Source organism: Adiantum capillus-veneris, chromosome 10 (assembly GCF_014529385.1).
Source record: "Adiantum capillus-veneris isolate H3 chromosome 10, ASM1452938v2, whole genome shotgun sequence".
In the NCBI taxonomy this organism is placed as follows: Eukaryota; Viridiplantae; Streptophyta; class Polypodiopsida; order Polypodiales; family Pteridaceae; genus Adiantum; species Adiantum capillus-veneris.
The window spans coordinates 57907694-57926715 of NC_140940.1; the positions used below are offsets into that span (position 1 = coordinate 57907694).

The following is a 19022-nucleotide window of genomic DNA, read 5'->3' on the forward strand; positions in this document are numbered from 1 at the left end:
ACAATCAGAGACAACAACAACCCACAGCCAGAAACCAAACAAGAAAAGGGGCACCACCTAGTTGTAGATGCGAACTAGGACGCACATGATATCTCCTTGTACTCAAACGCACAAAGAGAGGGGAATGCAAGATAGCCACACACACCAAACACGAACATTCACCATGCCAAAGAGAGGTAAAGAGCACAAATCAACTTGAGCAACTCAGTCTTAGCCTTAAAGACTAGATGCACACAAAGCTTGATGAGAAATAGAGAGACAACACAAAACTTGACCTTGATGCCAATACACAAATTGTCTTAGGGTCACGGGAGCCCTCTCACCGAGCACCCTCTTACAATTGACCTTTTAGGCAAACAATTCAACAAGCCCTCAAACCACCAAGCATGAAATGGCACAACAAACTTCAAGGACAATATACCTTCAACCACCTGATTAGCCAACTTATCAAGTCAATTTGGAGAGAAGAGTCGTAGTTGTAGCATACAATTGCACCCAAAACTATAAATCTTATTTATGCACAAGAGTAGGCTACAAGTGTGGTGAAGAGTATGACATACACTCCACTCCTCTAGATGGCATAACTAACTTCAAGCTTCTCCATGCACCTATGTGTAATGATGGAATAGAGCACTCACGATGCACACACTCTACACAACTAGGCTTGAAGAGTGGTGTGTTATGTGTTGAGAATGGTGTGGTGTAGTGTGATCATGTGATGATTTACAAGGGAGAGAAGGGATCTATTTATAGGTTTTAGAAGCCCCGATTAGGATTAGGCCTAATCAAGTTTATTTGAAGGAATAAAAAATTATGCATATATTTTTTATTTATTTTGTTAATGAGGGTGGGTCTCTCTTGTCCTTTGAGTCACATGGATGTGGGCTCAAGGGAAGAGAATTATTGAGGATGATAGGAGAGAGGATTGAGTGAATAATTAGGGAGTGCCTACTCTAGTAGAGGGTGCATTTTACAATAAGGTTAGTGGTTAGTAGTTAGTAATTATCACTAAAAAATATTTAAAAAATCATTCACCAAATGGTGAGATATATGATGAGAAAAGTTAGAGAAGGGATACGCTTGTAAAGCAAGGTTGAAGCTTGGAGAAGTTGACATTCACCTCTTTACAGCACCGGTAGAAAAAGCGATCAGCATGGCGAAGTAACGCGTGTCGATGAAGCTATGTTATCTTCAAACCTTGGAAAATTCATGATAAAAGCCTTCATTTGCAGAGGTTATCCTTGGATTTTTGTTGATTTTTTGAAGTTCTTTACAAAGCTGAAGAGAGTATGGTAATATGGACATATATGTAGAGAGAAAGGGAGACACATAGGGTGTAGAAATGGAGGATGAAGGCTATGGAGGTGTGAGAGATGTGGCAATGGTGAAGAGGGTGAATTAGGACATGGGAGTTGCAGGTTTGGGAGTGGGAAGGAGAGGGAGGAGTGTGTGTGAAAGAGGAAAATGATAAAGTGGAAGAGGGAGTGTGGCTGCATAGCATGGGCAAACTGGGGTCCACCAATAAAATCATAGCTCACAGCTTGTAGCTCAAAAAAATATGAAAACATTTGAGGTGAAATTTCAGCTCACGAGCTACAACTTTTGTTTGTATCACCTTTTCAAATTCGGGGAGCATGTGATCTTTACAAATTCAGCAAAACCGACTGTTTTTTCCACTGCACAAGGTCCTTGTGAGGTCCTTCTTTGGATGATTCTTTTGAATAACTCCAAGAGTGAGCTCCCCATGGTGCATGCATGCATTCCATATACCCTTGACCTTATTTGGTAGGTCTATAATTGAAGATATTGTTGAGATCATGATATAAGTGAATAGTACAACTAAGAAAATCAAATACTAAGGGGTCTAAAAAAAATATGTACATGTCAAATATAAATAATATAGGTGGAAAAAATATAAAGGGGTCAAAATAAATATCTCTCATTATAAGTCTACCGTAAAAAGATGAATATTTTTGGTGGTCTAATTTATGAGAGTAATAGAGAATAGATGTAGGAAGGAAAAAATCACAATAGTGAAAAAATATACACATAAATTAAACTAGTTTTTTTGGATTTTTATTGGGATGGAGTTACACCAAAAATAAGAGAAGCTTGCATGAAATTATTTTTATATGGAATAAAGAGTATGCAAAATGGTAAGAAAAAATATGGTAATGGTGAGTCAATGTACATAGCATAAATACCACACCATAGGTAGAAATATTTAAATAAATACCAAAATAATTATGAAAAATCCTTTTATTTAGGCCCTATATACAATGAAATATTTACACACAAATGGGCCATAATATTTTTTATTTTTTTTATTTTATTTAGTTTTTTGGCTCAACTAGCCCAGTGACTAGCTAATTGAGGGTTTCTAAGAAAATATGGAGAAAGTCCCCTAACTCACACATGCCTATGTACAGTGAAATGGTAGGGATAACCAAAATGTTTGAGTGATTTGATAGGGTGAGGTAGCTTACTATGGCAATTATGGAAAGCCGAAAAACGTCTATCAGTATTTTAAGCCTAAGGCCAAGAATCGCCTTTCGGAGAGAGAGAGAGAGCTCGAGGTGCCAAATTGTGGATTTTAAAGTTAGAGATATCGTGCTCCAAAGTTGAGACTTGGTGTTTGCCGAAGAGCAAGAGTTTGTAGCCTTGTGGATTAGTGAGTGGAAGCCACATCTTTTTTCTTGTTCTTCCTTCGTGTAGTAGGGACTCGGGAGTGGCTTTTGAAATCCATATACATGGGAGGAGGGGGGGTTTGGAGAAGCACAGGTGTACCGAAGTGTATGGGTGGCTAAACCCTAATCCCTCCTCCCTTTGTCTCTTCCCGAGTGGTTTGCTTTGTGGTGGGTGGTGTAATTACGGGGGTGTTCCTTATTGTGTGGGTGTGGGTAAGGGTGGTTGATGGTTTTTTGTGGTGGAAAAGAAGAGGGGGAACCATGGGAAATGGGTATAGGATTGAGGGTTTTAAGAGGGTACAAAGGATAGGCAGGGGGGGGGGGGGGGGTGTTAGGGGCAGGAGAAAATTTAGGTTTTTTTGATAAAGGAAAAGTTTTTTCAAGGGCGGGTTTGGAGGATGGTTGCAAAGGCCGTTTAATGGGGGTTACATATGAGGGTTGGGGACGGGGGGAGTCGTGGTGGGGGGGGAATGTTCTTGGAGGAAAAAAAGGTCTTTTAGAATATGGGTGGGTGGATTTTTTGGTGGGTGGCGACAATGTCGGCTTAGGTGGGGAGGTGGAAGGGGAGGCCTGAGATGTGGGAGGTAATGAATGGAATGTTTCTTTGAACAATTTGTTCTACAAGTTCTTTGATGGTTTTCTCCTTGGGAAGTGAGAGCAATTCTTCTTCAATGTTGTTAATGGCCTTCTTGCGTGCAAGTTTAGCTACATCCTCTTTTGTGGTGGCTAGGTGTGCATTTACAACATGGGTTTGAATATCCAAGAGGAAGCCATGGAAGGATGTGGTTTTCCATTGTTGTAGCTTGAGGCCCCAAGCGTGCTTGGAGACTAAGGGGATGGGGACTTGGAGGAGCTTAAGAATGAGATCGTTGAACCGTTTTTCTACTAAAGCATAATAGCCGTCGAGGTAGGTTTGTAGATTAGTGATGAGGATGGTTTGTGCTTGTACAAGTGCTTTTGTGCAATCTAGTTGATATCTAATGGTGAGTGAGGTAAACTTAGCATTGAGAAGGGCTTGAGCTTGTGTATCCTCCATGGATAGTTTGGGTGGATTCATACATAAGCTATTGGGTGCTCTTTGATTATTACGAAGATCTTTGAGGTGGTTAAGGAAGCTTTTAGCTTTACTTAGTTTACCATGAAGCTTCTTATATTCCAGTAGGGAGTTGGAGATAATAACCTCGAATTCTTGACGTTGCTTGAGATGTGGAAGCACTTCTTCAATGGGATGGGGGCCGGTCGAGGGTAGGCCACCATATTGAAGGGTTGAAAGATTGCCTGCTTGGGGTAGATTTGTCGTAGGCAAAGAAGGGGTGCTTTCATTATGGTTTAATTCATGACTTCCTTTTGTGAGCACCGAAGAGAAATCAAAGGATTCCTCTGGGAGTTGCTCAAATTCTTCCGTGATGTTCTCATAGGGGTTGGTTGTAGCGTCCTCCTTGTTTATTGAGCTTGGAGTCGGGGTGGTCGGGTGAGAAGCAGACGTCTCCGCTCTTGCATACGCAGTAGCCGAGATGAATCCGGGAAGTGAAGGGCCAATAGCCACCGAGGGGGAGAGATCCGAGGTGAGGTTGGCTTGAGGTGGAGCTAAAGTTTTGCTGTCCATTACAATAAAGACAGGGTAACCCAAAGATTGTAGGGTAGGGCGTCCGAATCTGCAGGTCGATGGGGAAGGGTAAAACAAACGATCTGTGAACAGTGTCGGGGCTAGGTGTGAAATTGAAGAAAACAAGTGCACAGTAGGGGCGCATGAATAGGGCTTCTAATGTAGGTGTTTGTAAGTGCTGATGTATGGGGAGAACACAGTAAATAATGCTCCAATTCTTGCTTCTTTGTGCCGCGCCGAAACCGACACAAAGTCTTCTGAGGCTCTTTCAATGCTTCAACTTCGTCTAGAGTCATACGTCTACCTTCTTCAAGAATCTCCGAGGATGAAAATTTCTGAAACCAATTCCAACACAAAACATGAACATACCCATTCCATGTAAAGTGACTCAAAAAGCTCTTGTCTTCTCTAAAGACTGTGCATGCAATGTAGATGAACATAGAGACGAAGTGCCAAACCGTTCACCAAACACACGCAAACAATGGAGTCTAATCTTGACTTTCTGATCTAAATCTATCAAATGTGGCAAATCACAATGGACATGCCGATGCTTGATGCTCCATTCTTCTTGTGCTCTTTCTACGACAGTGTTATGCACCAAGGAAGAAACATAGGACATGAATTCCTTGAATGCAAACATTTCATCTTTTCATGAGAAATCCACATACATCTGTGCTCATTCATGAGTGAATCGTGCTCATCATATAATATGTCATGCCTATGGAAAGGTATCACATAAAGATGGTGACTAAAATACAAGAAGGGATCACGAATAAAACACTCAAACAATGTGTGTTGACTAATCACTCGAAGACATAATACTTCCAGGGGGGTTTCTGTGGACCTAGGCTCGAGAGCCAAGATCGGTTCTTCCTGAGGGGGTTCTTTGGACCTAGGCTCGAGAGCCAAGATCCGTTCTTCGTAAAGGGGTTCTTTGGACCTCGACTCAAGAGACAAGACCGATGCTTCACGATTGATCGTGTCTGCAATGAGGTTAGCTTCACCAGAGAAAGTATCAACTAACACATCATCCTTGTGACCAATCACATCATCTTCCTGCAAAATCATCATTCTTGTGAGACATCAGATCTTGATCATGCAAATCATCATGCAATTTATCATGCTTGTCATTATCATGCAACTCATGTGTGTCTTGCTTTGGAGAAGACGAGACTGAAAGAGTCTCCTCCTGATTCTGTTCAAACTGCACCTGCACAATAGAAAAAAGTCGCCACAACTCTTTCATGTGTTGGTCGCTCATCTCTCGCTCATCTCTTGGCTTGCCTTGTTTTGGCGATCAAATTCTGCTTGTCTTTCTTTCATCTAAAAGGCCATGGGTGCCCAACTAATAAGGATAAGTGTGGGAACTGAAAACACGAAGAGAAGACCAGAAAAAACGTGGAGAAGAGAGGAGGAACAGCCGCAGGTGTGTTTTTGGGGTTTTTGGAGACTGTTTTGGCCGTAAATTGCTCAGCCGAGGTCGGATTTGAGCACTTTGACATCGTAGACTGGGGTTTTGGGCCATTCCGTACACGATGGCGCTGTCCATTTTTCCAAATTTCTCCCATTTTGTCTGCTTTTTTGGCTGTGTAAGTTTCTCCTATGAGCGAACTTTCTGCTCCAGTTTGTGATTGTATCTTGTATCTTTTACCCATATTGTGTGAGCTATTTGCGCCATTGGTGTTGGCCCAACCTCAATTGTATCTAAACATCAGATATTATCCTCTTTTGAGCTGAGTTTTTTGGGTGTGTGAGTGTGTGTGTGTGTTTGTGTGGAGTGGGCAAGTGGATAGTCTGTCTTCTCTCACTCCAGAGGTGTGTTCCCTGTCGCGGCCAGGTGTGTTGTGTAAGCCGAGTGGTTCCCCATCGTGTGTGTGTGTGTGTGTATCTTCCCAAGAGTGTGTGTCGGGTCGTTATAGAGGCGTTGTTTGTGTTTCCATCCCGCTCACAACGTTAGTGTCTCAGTTGTGTTGCAAAAACGCTAGGCCTTGCTCGGGGGTCCTACTAAGAAGGTGCCTGTTGAACCGAAGCTCCTTCTGCCTCTTCTACCAGAAAGTGCTAGAACTAGGGTTTCTTATATACTTGCTTGTCAAATTTCCCTATCCAGTTCCCAACAAAAGTCACTTAAAAATAATAATTGAAAATTGGTAAAATAGAGAAAATAGGTCTATGCATTGTAAAAATTCTCTTGATGGGTTCTGACTGAAATTCATGATCATGCTCTGTGAAACCAGAGAATATGCATCTACGTTAAGTGTCTGGACAGGCACGATCTGCGAATAGACTCACAAAAGTGCCAGAACACTTCCTAAGCTAAGCTAACTGCATTGAACTGAACCCTAGTCATGAAGTAGCATGTACACGTACACATCGGGTTAGATGTGCACGTGACACCCTCTCCTTCTCAAAGTGAGGTACTCGTACCGAACTTTATGGCATCAAGGGAGATTGCCAACAGCGTCTGGAATCCTGGGTAGGACTCTTCGCCGGCCCACTCTAATGGGTGGGTCATACGATACTTAAACTTCATGAAGGTCTCCAATGCTTGCTTCTTTGGGCCATGCCGAAAGCGACACAAAGTGTTCTGAGACTTTTTCAATGCTTCAACTTCGTCTAGAGTCATGTGTCTACCTTCTTCAAGAATCTCCAAGGATGAAAATTCCTGAAACCAATTCCAACACAAAAACATGAACATACCCATTCCATGTAAAGTGATTGGAAAAGCTCTTGTCTTCTCTAAAGACTCTGCATGCAATGTAGATGAACATAGAGACTGAGTGACAAACCGTTCATCAAACACACGCAAACAATGGAGTCTAATCTTGACTTTCTGATCTAAATCTATCAACCGTGGCAAATCACAATGGAAATTCCAATGCTTGATGCTCGATTCTTCTTGTACTCTTTCTACGACTGTTCGTACCAAGGAAGAAACATAGAATGTGAATTCCTTGAATGCAAACATTTCATCTTTTCATGAGAAATCCGCATACATCTCTGCTCATTCATGAGTGAATCGTGCTGGTCATACAATATGTCATGCTGATGGAAAGGGATCACATAAAGATGGTGACTAAAATATAAGAAGGCATCACGAATGAAACACTCGAACATTGCGTGCTGACTAATCACTCGAAGAAATAATATTTCTAGGGGGGTTTTTGTGGACCTAGGCTCGAGAGCCAAGATCGGTTCTTCCTGAGCGGGTTCTTTGGACCTAGGCTCGAGAGCCAAGATCCCTCCTTCCTAATGGGATTCTTTGGACCTCGACTCTAGAGACAAGATCGATGCTTCATGATTGATCATCTCTGCAATGAGGGTAGCTTCACCAGAGAAAGTATCAACTAACACATCATCCTTGTGAGCAATCACATCATCTTCCTGCAAATCATCATGCTTGTTAGACATCACATCTTGACATGCAAATCATCATGCTTATCATCATCATGCAATTCATCATGCTTGTCATTATCATGCAACTCATGTGTGTCTTTCTTTGGAGAAGACAAGACTGAAAGAGTCTCCTCCTGATTCTGTTCAAACTGCACCTGCACAATAGAAAAAAGTCGCCACAACTCTTTCATGTGCTGGTTGCTCATCTCTTGTCTTGCCTTGTTCTGGCGATCAAATTCTGCTTGTGTTTCTTTGTTCTCGCGATCAAATTTGGCTTGTCTTTCTTTTTGATACACTTGTCTTTCTTCGTGCTCATGTTCCAATTTGGCTTCCAAGCGTGCTTGCTCGCACTCACTTGCTATGGCTGCCATTCTTTCTTCGTACTTACAATCAATTTTTTCTTTTTTTGCTTCGCATTCTAACTTCCTTGCTTCTCGTTCTAACTTGCTGTCCATAACATCTGCTCCAACTCCTCCATACGAGTTAGTGCAATCCTTGACGTAGATGGGGAAGGGGACGGTCGGAAAAACCTCCTGGTGGAAAAAAAAATTCTTTGCCAACTCAATGCTCATCACCTTCATGCAAAGTATTCCTTCCGCTTTGGCCGAAGACCATCCACTGAAGTCTTGGGTTCTAAAGTTTATAAGGAACTTGGGTTGTTGTGGTTCTTGGTTCTTGGGTTCGTGAGTGTCTTGAGGTTCTTCTTTTGCTTGCAATCTGCGTTAGAGAAGGATCTTCTCTTCACGCGAGTTCTGCTCTTTTCCGCGGGAGCACCCCTTGGCGGCCCTCTACTGACACCGAGGTTGCTTGTTTCCACCTTACGTCGATTGGCCGGCCGCTAAGTGCACGGTTCACTCTCAATGAGTGAAAAGAGGCACAAGGGGAGGCTGGAAAAGTCTTTCTTTCTTGGATTTCCTGTCACTCTTCAAAAACATGATTAGGAATCCAGACGCCCAAGAGGACTTCGGTTACGTGCGATCGTAACAAGCAAAAAAAAATGTGTAGTTCTTGTGGTTCTTTCCTTGAGTGATACAGAACACTGTCAAAGCTCTGATACCAATGTAAGATGCAGCAAAAGTGAATGTAAAACTTTGCTCGAGATGAGTGCTCCGAACTTTGCTCAAGGTTCCTTTTACTTACGGAAGGGAGAGTCTTCCGTTCTTTTAGTGAGAGAGTGCAAGTGATCAGAAAAAAAGTGGATAAACACATTGAATGAAGGTAGTGAGACTGAGAGATAGAGAGAGAAGGGAGTACGACACCAGAATGTTGTCAAACTCTCCTCCGGAGTCTGCAATCTCTATGGTGAGAGCGGTCTACTATTGATTGCACAAATCTTTACAATGCTTTGGACTTGCCAACGATGTCGACGACGATGAGGAAGAGGACAAGACAGGCTGAAATTTCAAAACGCTAATGGATGAACTCTGCAAATCTTTACCTGTGCTGAATTCTGGCTGTATGTCAATCAGGATGTCGTTGACGACGATGCGACGACGAGCGTTGAAAACGCTAATGCTGAATATGCGTTTTTCAGGCTGAATCTGCAAACCTTGATGGATCTCTGAGTGGGGGGAGGAACTGCTCTGGGAAGGTGAGATCTGCGAGGTTCAGGGGTTCTACAGCAGAATCTGACTTCTGCTGAAAACTGAAAACGCTAAGTCTAGGCTTGATTCCATCGCGAAGATATATAAAAACGTTGAGGTGTCTTGCAGATGCAAAAACGCTAGGCACTGAAAATGATCTTGTGGAGAAACCTGCTATCTGTTGTGGGAATCTGCTAACGCTAGAGATGATCTACTGTGTCTGGCGGTCGTTAAGACTGATCTGCCATGCAAAAATGCCAGGGCTGGTATGTTGATGCAAAAATGCCAGTGTCTCTGTTGTGTTCCAAAAACGCTAGGCCTTGCTGGGGGTCCTGCTGAAAAGGTGCCAGTTGCATCGAAGCTCCTCCTGCCTCTTTTGCTAGAAAGTGCTAACGCTAGGGTTTCTTATATACTTGCTTGTCAGATTTTCCTACCCATTTCCCAACAAAAGTCACTTAAAAATAATAAGTGAAAAATGGCTAAAATAGGGAAAATAGGTAAATGCATTGTAAAAATGCTCGTAATGGGTTCTGGTTGAAATCTGATGATCATGTTGTGTGCAACAAGAGAATATGCATTTACTTTAAGTGTCTGGACATGCACGGTTTGCGAAAAGACTCAAAAAAGTGCCACAACAATTCCTAGGCTAAGCCAACTACATTGGACTCAACTCTAGTCATGAAGTAGCTTGTCCACGTACACATAGGGCTAGATGTGCACGTGACACCGCCTCATTTTCAAAGTGAGGTACTGGTACCGAACTGTATGGCGTCGAGGGAGATTGCGAACAGCGTCTAGAATCCTGGTAAGGCCTCGTCACCGGCCCACTCTAATGCGTAGGTCATGTGATACTTGAACTTCATAAAGGTCTCCAATGCTCGCTTCTTTGTGCCGCGCCGAAACCGACACAAAGTCTTATGAGGCTCTTTCCATGCTTCAACTTCGTCTAGAGTCATACGTCTACCTTCTTCAAGAATCTCCGAGGATGAAAATTTCTGAAACCAATTCTAACACAAAACATGAACATACCCATTCCATGTAAAGTGACTCGAAAAGCTCTTGTCTTCTCTAAAGACTGTGCATGCATTGTGGATGAACATAGAGACTGAGTGCCAAACCGTTCACCAAACACACGCAAACAATGGAGTCTAATCTTGACTTTCTGATCTAAATCTATCAACTGTGGCAAATCACAATGGACATGCCGATGCTTGATGCTCCATTATTCTTGTGCTCTTTCTATGACGGTGTTATGCACCAAGGAAGAAACATAGGACATGAATTCCTTGAATGCAAACATTTCATCTTTTCATGAGAAATCCACATACATCTGTGCTCATTCATGAGTGAATCGTACTCATCGTATAATATGTCATGCCTATGGAAAGGGATCACATAAAGATGGTGACTAAAATACAGGAAGGGATCACGAATAAAACACTCGAACAATGTGTTTTGACTAATCACTCGAAGACATAATACTTCCAGCGGGGTTTCTGTGGACCTAGGCTCGAGAGCCAAGATCGGTTCTTCTTGAGGGGGTTCTTTGGACCTAGGCTCGAGAGCCAAGATCCCTTCTTCCTAAGGGGGTTCTTTGGACCTCGACTCAAGAGACAAGATCGATGCTTCACGATTGATCGTCTGTGCAATGAGGTTAGCTTCACCAGAGAAAGTATCAACTAACACATCATCCTTGTGAACAATCACATCATCTTCCTGCAAAATCATCATTCTTGTGAGACATCAGATCTTGATCATGCAAATCATCATGCTTACCATTATCATGCAATTCATCATGCTTGTCATTATCATGCAACTCATGTGTTTCTTTCTTTGGAGAAGACGAGACTGAAAGAGTCTCCTCCTGATTCTGTTCAAACTGCACGTGCACAATAGGAAATAGTCGCCACAACTCTTTCATGTGTTGGTCGCTCATCTCTCGCTCATCTCTTGGCTTGCCTTGTTCTCGCGATCAAATTCTGCTTGTCTTTCTTTCTTCTCGCGATCAAATTTGGCTTGTCTTTCTTTGTTATCTGCTTGTCTTTCTTCGTGCTCATGTTCTAATTTGACCTTTCTTACTTGGCTTCCAAGCATGCTTGCTCACGCTCACATGCTCTGGCTGCCATTCTTTCTTCGTACTTACAATCAATTTTTGCTTTTCTTGCTTCGCGTTCTAACTTGCTGTCCATAAACATCTGTTCCAACTCCTCCATAGGAGTTAGTGCAATGCTTGACGTAGATGGGGAAGGGGAGCGTCGGAAAAGCCTCTTAGTGGGAAAACTTCGTCTTTGCCAACTCCATGCTCATCACCTTCATGCAAAGTATCCATTCCGCTTCGGCCGACGACCATCCACTGAAGTCTTGGATTCTGAAGTTTAGGAGGAACTTGGGTTGTTGTGGTTCTTGGTTCTTGGGTTCGTGAGTGTCTTGAGGTTCTTGAGTTCTTGAGTTCTTGAGGTTCTTCTTTGGCTTGCAATCTGTGTTAGAGAAGGATCTTCTCTTTACGCGAGTTCTGATCTTTTCCGCGGGCTAACCCCTTGGCGGCCTTCTGCTCACACCAAGGTTGCTTTTTTCCACCTCACGTCGATTGGCCAGCCGCTAAGTGCATGGTCCGCTCTCAATGAGTAAAAAGAGGCACAAGGGGAGGTGTCAAGTCTTTCTTTCTTGGGTTTCCTCTCACTCTTCAAAAACACGAATAGGAATCCACACGTCCAAGAGGACTTCGGTTACGTGCCATCGTAACAAGCAAAAAAAAAATCTATGTTTCTTGTGGTTCTTTCCTTGAGTGATATAGAACACTGTCAAAGCTGTGATACCAATATAAGGTGCAGCGGAAGTGAATGTTGTGTGTGTGTTTTCTTAGATTCACAAACAGGGATGGATAATGCTCCTATGGTTCAGTCAACAACTATAGAATCCATAGATTCTATGGTTTCTAAAGTGCCCAAGATGGATGATATTTCTATACTAGAGTCTAGTGTTGTGCAACTTGAGCAAGCTTCCAATAATGAGAACCAAGAAATCGATGCTTCAAAAATGCAACATACATCAAAAGAGACTGAAAAGTCCACTCACGAGCTATTGCCAATTGGTACTACGTCATGTAGCGTAGATGTTGAGAAATCCATGCTTACAGTTATATTGGATTTAAATGGTCTATTGTTGAAACGTTCCCCTCAACCATCCTCACACCACAACTCAGTGCAAATGGATTCAAAAAGATATATTATACTCAGGCCAGGTTGCATCCAAATCTTGAAGACTATTTTACAGAGGTTTAATGTTGCAATTTGGCTGACAGCTACTAGGAATAATGTGTATCAAATCCTTGCAACACTAAACAACTTAGCTGAGGATACATTGCCTTTCTTTGCAATTTGGTCGCAAGATGTTTGCTACACCGCTCAAACTCAAAAATTGTTTAGACCCGACAATCCAAACGTTGAGGCAATGTTCAAGCCTCTAGCCAAAATTGCCATGGGGTTTGAATGTGATCCACAAAGAACAGTGCTTATTGATGACTCTCCTTACAAGGGATGTATTTCACCAAAAAACAATTGCATTTTTCCACCACAATTTGATGCTGAGAAGATGGTTGACAATATGCTCTTGGAGGAGCTACTGCCATACTTGATTCAGCTTGATGAGAGAAGGGATGTGCGTGATTTAATTGCTTCTAATCGTTATGGACAACCTATAGTGACAAATGATAGTGAATACAAACAAATCATGGAGTATTGGAAGCAGAAAAATAATGTTTGGTCAGCTAAGGTGTTCTTTACAAGAAGAATACCACCTGCAAAAGGTGACAGGGATGAAACTATCATTGAAAATGCAAGTGACACAAGCCACCGCAATGAAATGAGAAGAGCCCAAATACAAGAGATCTTAGCAAAGGAGCGTACACCCATTGAAAGCATGAAGGCATCACAATTGACCACTTTCGCTAGGCAATTGGGTTGTAACACAAAAGGAGTTTTGAAGGCAACCACAGCAAAGGCTTATATAAATAAGGTGAAAGCTGAGAACAATCTTCTAAGGCTGGATAGAAAGCAACCCTAAGGTACTAGTGACATGTCATATATTCTTGATACACATACTTGAACACTCATGTGCATGGTATCTAACAAATCTTTCTTTTTATTCCTTCCTGCAGGATCTTACAAAGGATACTACTAGATGGAGCTCAATCAATAGAGATTTTGATATGTTTGCTCAAAATAATGAAGCAGTCACCTACATTTTTTGTTTATCAATTTCTTGAGAGACTTTCTTTTAGTTTGTAATCATCAAATGAAATGAAAAGTATCCTTCTTATAAGATTGCTGATCTTTTTCTCGTTCAAAAGTTTCAATTGTGATTTATAGTTTTGTTAGCATGAGATTGTGCTTTTTTAGTTTGAAAAAAACTGTCAAAGATCCAAGTCTTTTTGGCTTTACTTAAGTTATTAATTTTGAAAGATCCAAGTCTTTTTGCTTTACTTAATTTATTGATTGTCTATGTAATAGTCCTTAAAACAATATCGGATGGCTTTCTTGCTCCCATGTCTCACATTGGTCTTTATGTAAGACAAGTGGTGACCTTGAAAGTATGGTCTCATATCTCGATCAAGTGAAGAGACATGAAGCTTAAATATCACTACTATGTATCTAGTGTTAAACTCCATTAAGAAAAAGATACTAGAGTGCCAAATTGCAGTCTAGTTTAAGTGAAAATCCATTTGAGCTAAGGTAAAACTTATAGTGCCTCATTTTTCTAGGATTCTACCCCATCAAGGAAGTTAGAATCTAGCACAAACCAATTAAGACTCTTTTGGAGCCTAGATAGGACAATTTGTGGAACTTAAGAGACTTATTATTGAGTTAGAGTTTAGTTTAGATAAGCAAAAGATCTTCAAACCAGCACTTGACTTTCTTACTATTCAATATTCAAAAGTCCCTTGAGGCTAACAAATTACATACCTACTTGTAACCTAACTAATGAGTAATTATATAGATCTAAGCAAGTATATATAATGAGTCTTCAAACTAATAAACCAAGGGAAGAGAGTAGCAAGGTCCACTACTTGTCCAAGCTCAACTCTAGACAACATAGAAAGATGCTAGTTCTACTAATTGTCTAATTATAGGCATGGAGAAATGATAGAAGGTTGAACACTTGTCCAACCTATCATCTCTAGTAAGATGGGAGGTTTGGCCTTAAGATTCACCATGTAACCAACCTATACATCATTGTATTATGAAGAGTAGAAAAGCAAAGCTCCACCACTTGTCCAAGCTAGTTCTAAAATCCACATGGAGATAAGCAAGCTCCACCATTTGTCAAATCTCTCTTCCATTAAAACATGAAAAAACTCAGCTATGTTGTACAGGGGGGACTTTTTTCCAAGGTCCACCACTTGTCCAAGCTAGGATCCATTAAAACATGGAAATAAACAAAGCTCCACCACTCGTCCAACCTTTAGAGTTGCAAAGTGTATGGGTTGTCTAAACTAGACATGGGAAAATAATTGAAGGTCCACCACTTGAAACATGGAGCGAAGCAAACTCCACCATGTCTCCAATATGCTAGACTCCATTGAAACACCCTAAACCCATGATATTTTGTACATAGGGGATGTACATTCAAGATCCACCACTTGTCCAACCTAGTATCTCTAGTAGCTTGATAGCTTTGGTCTCAAGATTCACCACTTGTCCACTCTATGTCATTGTATTAAAAAGGATTGGGTGTTAAGGTCCACCACTTTTCCAACCTATAAGGTTATATTTTAAATGGTTTTTTTTCTCACAACTTGAACTACCCATTATATGTTTTACATGGGAGTATTGTTTCAATGTCCACCACTTGTCCAAGCTAACTCTATTGAAACATAGAGAGAACCAAAGATCCACCACTTGTCCAAGTTAAGCTATATTGAAACATGGAGAGAAGGATGCTCCACCATTTCTCCAAGATAGGCTTCATTGAAACATGGAGAGAAGAAAGCTCCACCATGTCTCCAAGCTAGGATCCATTTAAATGCCCTAAACCCATTTTATTTTGTACATGGGGGGTTTTATTTCAAGGCCCACCACTTGTCTAACCTATTATCCCTAGTAGCACGAGTGGTTTGGTCTCAAGATACACCACTTGTACACTCTATGTCATTATATTAGGAAGAACTATGTATTAAGGTCCACCACTTGTCCAACCTATAAGGTTATATCTTAAATGGTATCCTTTCTCACCACTTGAAATGCCCATGATATGTTTTACATGGGGGTTTCATTCCAAGGTCCACCACTTGTCCAAGCTAACTCTATTCAAACATAGAGAGAAGCAAAGGTCCACCACTTGTCCAAGCTCACTCTATTCAAACATAGAGAGAAGCAAAGGTTCACCACTTGTCAAAGCTAAGCTCCATTGAAGCATGGAGAGAAGTAACCTCCATCATTTTTCCAAGATAGGTGCCATTCAAACATGGAAAGAATCAAGATCTACCATGTCTCCAAGATTCTAGGCTCCATTGAAACACCCTAAAACCATGATATTTTGTACATAGGGTGTTTACATTCAAGGTCTACCACTTCTCTAACGTATTATACCTAGTAGCATGAGTGGTTTGGTCTTAAGATTCACCACTTATCCTCTCTCTGTCATTATATTAAGAATAACTGGGTGTTAAGGTCCACCACTTGTCCAACCTATAAGGGTATATCTTAAATGGTATCCTTCACCACTTGTCAAGGTCCATCACCACTTTTCCAACCTGTAAGGTTATATCTTGAATGATATTTTTCCTTATCACTTGTAATTTCCATGCTATGTTTTACAAAGGGGTTTTGTTCCAACACCCACCACTTGTCCAAGCTAACTCTATTGAAACATAGAGAGAAGCAAAGGTCCACCACTTGTCCAAGGTAGGCTCCATTGAAACATGGAGAGAAGGATGATCCACCATTTCTCCAAGATAGGTTTCATTGAAACATTGACAGAAGCAATCTCCACCATGTCTCCAAGCTAGGCTCCATTGAAATATCCTAAACCCATAATTTTGTACATGAGGGGTTTACATTCAAGGTCCACCACTTGTCCAACCTATTATCCCTAGTAGCATGAGTGGTTTGGTCTCAAGATTTACCACTTTACACTCTATGTCATTATATTAAGAAGAACTATGTGTTAAGGTCCACCACTTGTCCAACCTATAAGGTTATATTTTAAATGGTATCCTTTCTCACCAGTTAAAATGCCCATGATATGTTTTACATGGGGGTTTCATTCCAAGGTCCACCACTTGTCCAAGCTAACTCTATTAAAACATATAGAGAAAGAAAGGTCAACCACTTGTCCAAGCTAGGCTCATTGAAACATGGAGAGAAGGAACCTCCACTGTTTCTCCTAGATAGGCTCCATTGAAACATGGAGAGAAATAAGCTCCACCATGCCTCCAAGTTGCTAGGCTCCATTGAAATACCCAATACCCATAATATTTTGTACATGGGGGGTTTACATTCAAGGTTCACCACTTGTCCAACCTATTATCCCTAGTAGGTTTGGTCTCATGATTCACCACTTGTCCACTCTATGTCATTATATTAAGAGGAATTGGGTATTAAAGTCCACCACTTGTCCAACCTATAATGTTATAGCTTGAATGGTATTTTTTCTCACCACTTGTAATTCCCATGACATGATTTACGTGGGGGTTTTGTTCCAAGGTCCACCACTTGTCCAAGCTAAATCTATTGAAACATAGAGAGAAACAAAGGTCCACCACTTTTCCAAGCTAGGATGCATTGAAACATGGACCTTAATACCAAATTATTTCTAGTAGCATGAGTGATATTTTGTACATGGGGGGTTTACATTCAAGGTCCACCACTTGTCGAACGTATTTCCCTAGTAGGTTTGGTCCCAAGTTCACCACTTATCCACTCTATGTCATTATATTAAGAATAATTGGGTGTTAAGGTCCACCACTTGTCCAACCTATAAAGTTATATATTAAATGGTATTTTTTCTCACCACTTGTAATGCCCAGGATATGTTTTACATTGGGTTTTGTTCCAAAGTCCACCACTTTTCCAAGATAACTCTATTCAAACATAGAGAGAAATAAAGGTCCACCACTTGTCCAAGCTAGGCTCCATTGAAACATGGAGAGAATGATGCTCCACCATTTATCCAAGATAGGCTGCATTGAAACATGGAGAGAAGCAAGCTTTACCATGTTTCCAATCTAGGCTCCATTGAAACACTCTAGGGGGTTTTATTTCAAGGCCCACCACTTGTTTAACCTATTATCCCTAGTAGCATGAGTGGTTTGGTTTCAAGATTCACCACTTGTACACTCTATGTCATTATATTGTGTTAAGGTCCACCACTTGTCCAACCTATAAGGTTATATCTTAAATGGTATCCTTTCTCGCCACTTGAAATGCCCATGATATGTTTTACATGGGAGTTTCATTCCAAGATCCACCACTTGTCCAAGCTAACCATATTTAAACATAGAGAGAAAGAAAGGTCCACGGCTTGTCCAAGCTAGGCTCCATTGAAACATGGAGAGAAGGAACCTCCACCATTTCTCCTAGATAGGCTCCATTAAAACATGGACATAAGTAAGTTCCACCATGTCTCCTAGATGCTAGGCTCCATTGAAATACGCAAAACCCATGATATTTTGTACATGGGTGATTTACATTCAAGGTCAACCATTTGTCCACCCTATTATCCCTAGTAGGTTTGGTCTCACAATTCACCACTTTTCCACTCTGTCATTATAATAAGAGGAATTGGGTGCTAAGGTCCACCACTTGTCCAGCCTATAAGGTTATACCTTGAATGGTATTTTTTCTCACCACTTGTAATGCCCATGACATGCTTTACATGGCGGTTTTGTTCCAAGGTTCACCACTTGTCCAAGCTAATTCTATTGAAACATAGACAGAAACAAAGGTCCACCACTTTTCCAAGCTAGGCTCCATTGAAACATGGACCTTAATACCAAATTATTCCTAGTAGCATGAGTGATATTTTGTACATGGGGGGTTTGCATTCAAGGTCCACCACTTGTCCAACCTACTTTTCCTAGTAGGTTTGGTCGCAAGATTCACCACTTGTCCACTCTATGTCATTATATTAATAATAATTGGGTGTTAAGGTCCACCACTTGTCCAACCTATAAGGTTATATATTGAATGGTATTTTTTCTCACCACTTGTAATGTCCATGATATGTTTTACATGGGGATTTTGTTCCAAGGTCCACCACTTGTCCAAGCTAAATCTGTTCAAACATAGAGAGAAACAAACGTCCACCACTTGTCCAAGCTAGGCTCCATTGAAACATGGAGAGAATGATCTTCCACCATTTATCCAAGATAGACTCCATTGAAACATGGAGAGAAGTAAGCTCCACCATGTCTCGAAGATGCTAGAGTCGATTGAAATACCCAAAACCCCTGATACTTTGTACATGGGGGGTTTACATTCAAGGTCCACCACTTGTCCAACCTATTATCCCTAGTATCATGAGTGGTTTGGTCTCAGGATTCACCACTTTTCCACTCTATATCATTATATTAAGAAAATTTGGGTTTCCATATCTAAATGATCTTTGCTTGGATAAGTGGTAGACCTTGAGACCTAAATACCCATTCTACACTAGAGCATTGGTTAAGCCTTATGCACTTCAAGCATAACTTTAACAACAAGTAGTAGTTATTAGTTGACTTAAATCTAGTTGACCTCCATGGTATTGAGACTA

The 19022-nt window shown here is 41.2% G+C and overlaps 1 long non-coding RNA gene across 3 annotated transcripts in view; it reads left to right on the forward strand.

Moving 5' to 3' along the window:
- LOC147448906 (uncharacterized) overlaps positions 1-13591 on the forward strand; it is an 85930-nt gene extending 72339 nt beyond the window's left edge. For all 3 annotated transcript variants that reach the window (XR_015189523.1, XR_015189524.1, XR_015189522.1), the window contains exon 4: positions 13426-13591. This is a non-coding gene — a long non-coding RNA (uncharacterized LOC147448906). The remainder of the gene's footprint in view (positions 1-13425) is intronic.
- The last annotated feature ends 5431 nt before the right edge of the window (positions 13592-19022 follow it).